This window comes from Coloeus monedula, assembly GCF_965178545.1.
Source record: "Coloeus monedula genome assembly, chromosome: 3".
Lineage (NCBI taxonomy): Eukaryota > Metazoa > Chordata > Aves > Passeriformes > Corvidae > Coloeus > Coloeus monedula.
In genome coordinates this window covers 1,153,100-1,162,033 of record NC_138783.1, presented here as the reverse complement: position 1 = coordinate 1,162,033, position 8,934 = coordinate 1,153,100, and positions in this window count along the sequence as shown.

Sequence of the window (8,934 nt, the reverse complement as noted above, 5' to 3'; positions counted from 1 at the left end):
TCACAGATATTCCCTCTTTACTGTACAACTAAAAATACCCCAGCATTTTGCCTTGGGCTGGTTTTAGAGGTGGGGTGGTGGACAGGCCTTTCGGAGTCAAATGCAGCACTGACAATGAATGCTGGGTGCTGAAAATGCCAGTGAATTTGTCATGGGCAGCCTTTCCTCTCCTCTTGTCTGCTGGCCTTTCTGACAAATTCAGGACACTATTTTTTGAGGTGTCCATCTAGTTACAGTTTTTCTCCCTCCATAATGAAGGCTGGGGGTCAGACACTTTTCCCTGTGCCCCAAAGAGCCACTCAGAAAGAGCAAACAAATTGGAGAACCCAAACAATTCCAAGGGAGGTGTGAGAGATATGTCTTCCCTCAACACACATGCCAAAAAAATAGCCTGACATCATCCTCATTCACCACACAAAATCTATAGCAAGAGCAAACACCCTTTTCCTTCCTCTTGATTCAGCTTTAACTGTGCAGAACCTCATCCTAACTCGCCACAGGAGAGGTGGTCTGTGTGTATTTTCCTCTTCCTGTTCTTCTATAAATAAGCTGAGTTTTGCATCACTGTCTGTTAAACCATCACTGGTTTTTTCCTTAACTCTTTGACAGACAAGCTGGACAGGATGTAGCCCTTGGTACTGTTATTTACAGCAAGTCCTTTACTCTGCAAGCAAAGTGGTGCTGAATCCAAATGAGGATATCAAATGTGGATCCTAAGGAAACCTATACCTTTAGAATATGAACAATGCTGCAAGAGCATTAAATCTGAATTCTCCTGACTTCTGTGTATAGAATCTGTCTTTGGTATAGCATCACATTCATTTTTACCCTGTCATTCAGATGCACAAACCAAACATGCCAGCATGCACATACAAATGTTAAGAGTATTGTAACTTCCTCTAAGGTTTTGTAAGCATGGGGAATAAAGCTAAATGGAACAATTATTCCAGCATAGCATTACACACAGCAGCCTCCTGAATAATTCCATATGTGTGGTGTCTCAAAGCAGTGAAATCAATCAGTCAAAAGCAACCGGTCCAGTGCAAATTGCAGATGTGTGTGTGTGTAAATAAAAAGACATGAGGGGCTTTGACCACTCCTGTGATTTTTTTTAAGAGCTGCTAGACGTCCTTTGTTTGGGGTGGGCTGCTCAGTTACCGCCCTGGCTCTGCTTGAAAAGCCAGGAGACTTTCACGTGTGAATTAACACGTGTTTGTGTGAGAAGCTGACATGGCATATTTTCATTTCCCCTTAATAAGTCTGTGTATACATAGACATACATGCATGTGTGTATATATCTGTACCAAATAAATATATGCATGTCAAAGTGAATTGCCTGCCTGCACGGAGCCGTGACGAGGTTTCAGAGCCTGGCAGGATGTTGATGTGATCTCCAGCTCAGCACTGGAAGGACATGCCCTGAGCTCTGCTCTTTCCCCTCGTACAGAGGGACAAAATGAACGATCTGCATTTCCTAATGGGATCAGTTTGAAGAGAGTTCTGTCCAGCTGAGGGCCTCACCTCACCTGAGCTCCCTGACGGATGGAAAAGCTCAGACATGGTTTTTATGTAGCTGCTGCTTTGCTGTTCTGTTTTCTCTCTGTGAGGCAAAGCAGGGTGCAGGTCTGCCCTGGCGCACCCAGCTGTGGGTCATCTCTGATCCTCAGGGCACAAGAGTGCTTCTTTCCCTCCTCTACCCTCACATCCCTCTGCATGGATGGGGCATTTATCCCTCTCCTTGATCTCTGCAAGGGACACCAGCCCACCAGGGGATGCAGCCAAACGCCGGTGACCACTCAGCAGGGCATCATCGCCCCTCGCACCTTGGCCTCAGTACTTCATCCAGCGCCTCCCCACAAAAGCAGCTTGCAGCCCCCTGACATTTGCTTTTGGCAGTTTGAGGTTTCTTTTTTGTGGAGCTGGACTCACACCCTCAGCCTGAGCAGGAGTGTCTGAGGAGAGCTCGAATCCACATCCAAGAGGTGTCAGGCTCTTGTTTACGTGCAGGTGGGAGCACAGTTGCATCTGTGGACACAAAAGCATTCAGCCTCCAGGGAAAAGCAGCATTCAGACTTGCTGCTGGCCCCTCTTTCCTACTCTGAGCTCAAGGGAATCCACACAGCCCACAGAGCAGGTCTGGGTCTGGATCTTGCAGCTGACTGTATTTATAACACACTTAGGAGTAACCAAACCCCATTCTGTGCCTGTGACTGTGAGCATAACAGGAACACGTTCCACTTTTCCTGAGTTATCACAGGTCTGTGTGCTGTGAAGCGGTTCTGTGACAGGAAATGCAATTTATGGGCTGTACATTCATTGTCTGTGAGAGTAAGACTTTATAAATACATAAATATATGAAGTCCAAAGGCAGAATCTGTCCTGTGTGTAGTCTCTGGTTAACACTGAGCATGTCTTGCCAGCAGCCCGGGAAGAAGCAGGGGCAGCTTGTGGGGTCAATGTGGTGGCTGTGGTGGCCGGGAAAAGGAATCCCACCTTTCCTTATGGCAAGGTCTGCTCCCATTGACAAGCTGGCTCTGCAGCTGAGTGTTTGTATGTGACTGTCACATCGCCCTGACTTTGTGACAGGAGTAAGCTGGTTTTAAGGCATTTTCAAAGCAGTAACCACAGGATATTTTTAACTGACTTGTGCTTCCAGGAAAAATATAGTCACTTTTATTTAAATACAACCTGAAATTACTCAGCCCACATTGATAGGGCATGTCAAGTGGGATGTGTAACGCCAACATGTTATACAAGCATCATGACATACCTATATATAGTGGAGCATCCATTTCATATGAAAATCCCTGTGCTGAGCATGAAGCAAATGACTTTTCCACACTCGATGCTTCTAGGGGGAGTACCATAAAATCAGGTCTTAAAGAGGCTTCTGACCTTTCTCCTGCAACACCATGCTGTCCAAAATAATATTTCAAATGTAGCAGTTTAACAACTTCTTGTCTTGAAGGTGACAGCTTGCACAACACAGAAACCCTTCCACTGGAGGTTTTGGGAATGAAACCTTTGCCAGCATTAACGATTGGGCTGCCTCCAGCCAGGCCCTGCTCATCTGCTCTGGGACCATGTGAAAATATCAGAAGCCCCCACCTTCATCTATGATTAAAAGAACCCAAACAATGAATTATAACAAGCTGTTGGAATTGTTACCCTTCCTCTTCCAAGGCAAAACGTACCACTGTAAGTAATAAAAAGCCCAACCCACACAGAGCAATCCTGCATGCTCCTGTCAAGTGCACAATCAGCAAAAGGTATCATTATGCCTGTATTATACCTATCAAATCCAGGAAAAGATGAGGCTCTGAAGCAGAAATCACAAACAGGTCAGAGAAGTCAGCCAGAGGCACACAGAGACACGATGTGCCATGGAGGGATTTTTCAGGTTTTGGTGACCAAAGATATTTGGATTCAGAGGCATTTGCCAGGGGCCATCACTTGCTGGGAAGGCTGAGACCGTAACCATTCTCTTTCAGGGCAGCCTGTCATCAGTGTGGCTGTGCAAGGCCTCAGCTTACTGAGACAAGTGTGGTTTATAATCCATATGATTGCTGAAATGATTTTTCTAGCTTATCTTTTGTGGCTGTATTATTGCTGTGAGCTCTTTTCTACTCGGGTGGATCTTGACCTGACCAGGCGTGGTTTTAGTGTATGAGTTCCTGCCCAATAAATGAATGTTGGTTGATAAAGAAAAGACACGAGGAGGTGGGGAGGAAGGATGGCTCAGCCTTTCATGTGCTGGGAAGGTTCCTGGGGAGGAGCTGTGGGTGCTCAGCCTGCAGAGCCTCTGACAAATGGGCTTTGACAAAAGCGAGTGACAAAAGAGCTGGTGCCTGGATTTGAGGGACTCTCTCCTTTTTTCCCACCTTGCTTTCGGGAGGGCTGTTGTCAGCCAGCTGTTGGATGCAAAACAGACTGATCTATTCCATGGGCCCTGTGGGGGCGATCTGAGGGAGAGGAACGAGGATCCAGCCCACCCTCTGGCTGCCTGTTCTCATCCTGCCACACGGGGGGTGCCCAGGAGTCATCTCCCTCCTCAGAGGGGCCGCCAGGAGAGCCACATGCACTGCATCAATAAACAGGCCCCCCCTCCTGATCTCCCCGTGGAATTTGAGGGGAAATTCCCTCTAAGCATCTGTAAAACTAATTTAGGCTTTTCCTCCTAAAGCCCACGTAAATGCTCCTTTTTGCAGGGCCTGCAGAAAATAGACATCACTTCTGGAGGATTATCACACTAACCAAAATTATCTCCCTGTGATCCTGCTCTTCTCTGTTTGTTTGGTGCAGGGTGCAGGATCCATCTTGATCACAGCAGTACCTGGCATAAATTCCTTGCTGATCCTTGAGGAAGTCTTCCAGGCATTCCAGCTACTATATAAAAGCAACAAGTTGCTCCCTCACAGCGCTTAGCTGGGACAGGGGTGCACTGCCCAGTCCTCTAAAATCCTGCTCTCTTTGTTTCCTTCCAGCTACTGAAACAAACAATATTTTAATTCCAGGCTCTCTAACTCTTTCCCACACCTTGTGGGATCTTCCCAAAGAACAGTGCCAGGATTCCCAAACCCTAATGATCCTGGGTAGCATCCAAAGGTCAGCCATCCACTGCTGCTGAGGGGAGGTTAGGATTAGATTTAGGGTTCGGAGTGAGCCCAGGCCTGTTGGAGAGGGGCTTGGGAGGGACTGCCAGAGAGAAGAGTGGGCTGTGGAGAGAGTTGGGCTGTGAACCAGATTGATCTGGGATAGATCCATGGGATATTGTCCAGCCATCTGTCCTCCACCAGGGCTGCAGCTGAGACAGAAAGCCTCGTGCTGCTTTTTGGAAGGGGCCACCTCAGGAAAGCCTTGGCTGCAAGTCAAAGGCAAATAGCTCAGGTCCTCCCCTTCAGGTGCTCCTTCAGCACAGTCCAGACCCCATATGGAGCAACTGCTGCAAACCTAGAGCAAATCTGAGCCAGTTTGTGTCTGGTTTCTTGTCAATATGAGGAGAATAACAGAAAATGGTGGTTTACGGTTATTTTTTCTGTTTAACTTCCTCCTAGTGTCCCAAAGTATGCTGCACAAAGCCCTTATCAGGATTGCAGGGCAGGTTTGAAGACAAGCATTGTTTCTCTCAGTCACGATTTGACAGTGAAGTTGTGGGAGTTTCATTATCAAAGCTGGCCCAGCTGCCAAGTTTTAAACAATTCTGAGATCAGCTCATTCTGCCTCCCTCCTGCTGCTCCTTGTCCCTGCTTTGAAGGGACTTTTTGGAAGGAGTTAATCAAGTGCAGAGCTTCCAGGCTCTCCTGCAAGCCAGGCTCAAGCATAACCTGAAGTCTAAGACTGTGAGGGCCATGAGGGGTTTTCCTTAGTTCACTTTACCCTGCTCCACTGCTCCTAATATCCCTGCTTGCCCTGAGTGTGCATTTACCTAAAAAAGTGTCAGTTCACATTCTGGGCTTTTGGACTTTGATTTGGTTTTCTTTTTTTTTTTTTTTTTTTTTTGCTTTATTTTGTTTTTCCCACGGTGAAGGAAACCAGTCCCAATCCAGTAGAGCACCTGCTAACATCAAATTCATGTCTACAACACACGTTTTTCAGGATTGGAGCTGACACAGAGTTTTTCATAGCTACTCAGTAGCAGCCCAGTAGGATCTATTTGACAGACATGCCCTGAGGTTCTAAATTGTTTTGGTCTTTTACACAAATTGAACGAACCCCACAAAGCCGGGTTTGACTCCTGTGCTCCAGTTGTTCTGGGGCTGTGTCCTCCTGCCCTGAAGCACATGAGGCTGAGGAAACCTGCCAACTGTCTGGGAAGTAGGAAAAGCAGGAGGAGAGTAATTCAAATGCTTAACACCTCCCATGAATGCAATTTGCATTGTAGAAAGACTAGGTAATTTCTCACAGTGACAGTCAGATAGCAATGAGATGCTTCCCCATTTTACACATCAAGGAAAGGAAATCAAGGTTGTAAAAGCCCTGTTTTCATGCCTAGTCCCAGTGTTCCTCTCAGAGATAGGGGAGGCTGCTGAGTCTGTGTCTTGGGAAGCATCGTAGGAAGCTCCTGGTGGATACATATCCAGCTCTGACCCCAGGGAAGGATGACTAAGTAAAACCTCTCCTGTAGGCATTCCCCATGTTCCCACCCTGCTCCCCTCGCCAGACTACACCAGCTCATCAGGGAACTGCAGGCTGCTCCTCGTCATCATGGAAACGCTGTTCTTCCAGCGGAAATCAATTGGTTATTTTCCTACAAGTGCCAGAATTCAGGCTCGCCTGTGTTTCCCTCACGATCTCTAACAAAAAGCGATGCCTGACTCATGCCTGAGCTGATTCACACCTGAGAACTCCCAGTACCGGGAAGAGCCGTGCAGACAGTGAGGGAGATATGTTTTTGAGGGGTTTAGGAAGGTTTGCATTTCTCCTCACACGGCCTCTCATGGGCTGTGCCGGGGGTGAGTGTCTAAGGGGGGAAATCTCAAAGCCCTGAGCCCCAGAGTCACAGCACTGCTGTCCCTGAGGAGCCCCTTGGATTTTCCCCGGTCAGAGTACATGGGAGAAATGGATGCTTTCTTCTTGTTCATGCAGCCCCAAAACATCTGAGCTTGGTTCATGCAATTGCTCTGCCCTCCACAACCCCTGCTAAGCCACGCTCTGGGGCCAGGGGATACTGTAATCTAAACAGGACAAAAATAACAAACAAGAGCATGTCCCCTCAAGAGAGAGGGATGTGGGGGTGATGGATGAGGGGAGGGGAAAGGATTGATTACAAAGAAAGGGTTTATGGCAATCCCCAGCCTAATAAAACTCAAATAGGGCAATTTCTTATTCTGAAATCTGTCAGTGACCTTTGGCAAATCAATTCATCTCTGTCTGTGCCTCTAGTAAATGGGAATAATACAGCCTTGCTGTCTGGAAAACCTTTGGTAATTCTCAGATGAAAGATGCTTTATTGGTACCAGTATCATCCTTCATTGTCATTAGCATGATAACAGATCCATCACCTAGCAACAGAGCAGCAACTGCTGCTCTGCTTGTCCACGGATGTCTCTTGAATTTTGGCTCTCTAGCAACCTGCTTTTCATTGCAAGAGGTTTTACAACCTGTGACTGTTCTTCCCTTCATGTTGACTGCTACAGACAGCACATCTGCCACGCCCCAAGTCCTCCTGTCCCCTTTTACCTCTCACCATCACAGCAAGCAAAATTTGCTTCTCTCAGCTAAAGCACCCCAGCAGAAGTTTTGAACTTTAAAATACACATATAAACTTTATGCAACCTTAGGAATGTAACTATTTATCAGATGTGCACAAATTACAGGGGGAAAAGTGGTAATTGGGAAACTTCATAAAATTTTGCAAAAGCCACCACTTTCCCAGACATTTCAGGCCTCAGTTTTAAGGACAAAGTTGCACATACATAAATATCACCAGCCACTGAAGATGAGGAGTCCTGCCAAGTCCTGTGATGCTTTTAGACACGAGACAGGAACAGTCCTTCCACACTCAAGTGGTGCACAGACCAACCTAAACCACTAAGACCAGAATCAGCAACTACTTGGAGAGAGGATCAAAGGGAAAGATAAGGATAGTAAAAACATTGTCCTGTCTTATCTGAGAAAAGCTATCCCTAATTCTTATTTTTTTGTCTAAGCCCTCTGCTCAAGCAGGGCTGCTTAGGGAAGGTCTCTTGCTGGAAGAAATATGGGGAAGTTGTGCACAAAGATTTTTAGATATTAAGGAGCAATAAGATTCACGTCTACTAAAATACATGAATTCATGCCTGCAACCCTGGGTTTACATGACTAGTTATTAAAAAATACTGTACAGTCGGTAGCTGTTTCAGATTCTGAAAGGCACACCAGCCATTTCAAGGCATCAATTACTTTTTCTTTCGAAGATGAAAACCCCCCACAGCCATCTCATGTTTCCAGGTCAGTACCTGGGCCTGAGCAGGGCTGTCACCATGGTGCTGCCCGGGACGCGAGGCAGAGTGTGACACTGTGACACGGGTAATTGCCAGCAGTTTGCTTTCTTGTCCCTCATCACCCCAGCACAAAGTACAAACCACGATGGATTTAAGGAATTGACTTTTAAGGTTTTATTTAACATGCCTGAAAATATTAGAGGATGGTCAGTGTAAAATGCCTGTAAGAATTATTTCTGAGATGTCAGCATCCCTTTGAATAGGTGAGTCTGATCTTCCCTAATTGCCTGTAATCCCATCCTCAGCCTGGGAGGCACAGGTAAATAACTGGGTTTCCAGCCTGGCAGTGACTTGGGATTTGGTGTCTTCATTCAGAGGGGATTGCAGGTAACTGAATAAAGACGACACTGTCCACGCAAGCTGCTCTCTTGGCAACCACAATTCAAGCAGTAGAAAATATCCCGAGAAAAGGGCGGGCTGGGAAGAGAAGGAATTGCCTGAGCACACAGCATTAGGCTCCCCCAGCAAAGACAGAAAAGTGGAAGGTATTTGTTGCCTGACATCCTTTCTTCCCTGTAATGTTTGACCATCCCATAATCAGTCTCATAGGATGATGGCCCAGGTATCCCACAGCACAGGCTGTGAGAGGGCTCAGGTGGATGCCATATCCCTGTTTCCTAGAAGGATTGTTCAGCACAGGCATCAGGGAACACCACGAGGATTTTCATCCTCCGGCACTGTCAGCCTGCGCCTCCTCTTTGCTTATGCACTTGGATCAGGTGTGGTGGGCAGGGAAGCCTCATCTTCCATGAAATCACTTGTTTGGGTGACATGGGGAATCCTCCATCTCTGCCTCAGCCCCGTGCTCGCACCTCAACACCTTCCACAGACCAGGAGAGGCTGCGGAGCGGCTGTGGGAACACAGGGCAGGTCTGCTCAGCCAAACGTGTCTCTGCCTGGCTTGTTCCTGCTTCTGCCTCTCGATTCCCCCTGCCGAGTCACGCTGCCCTGT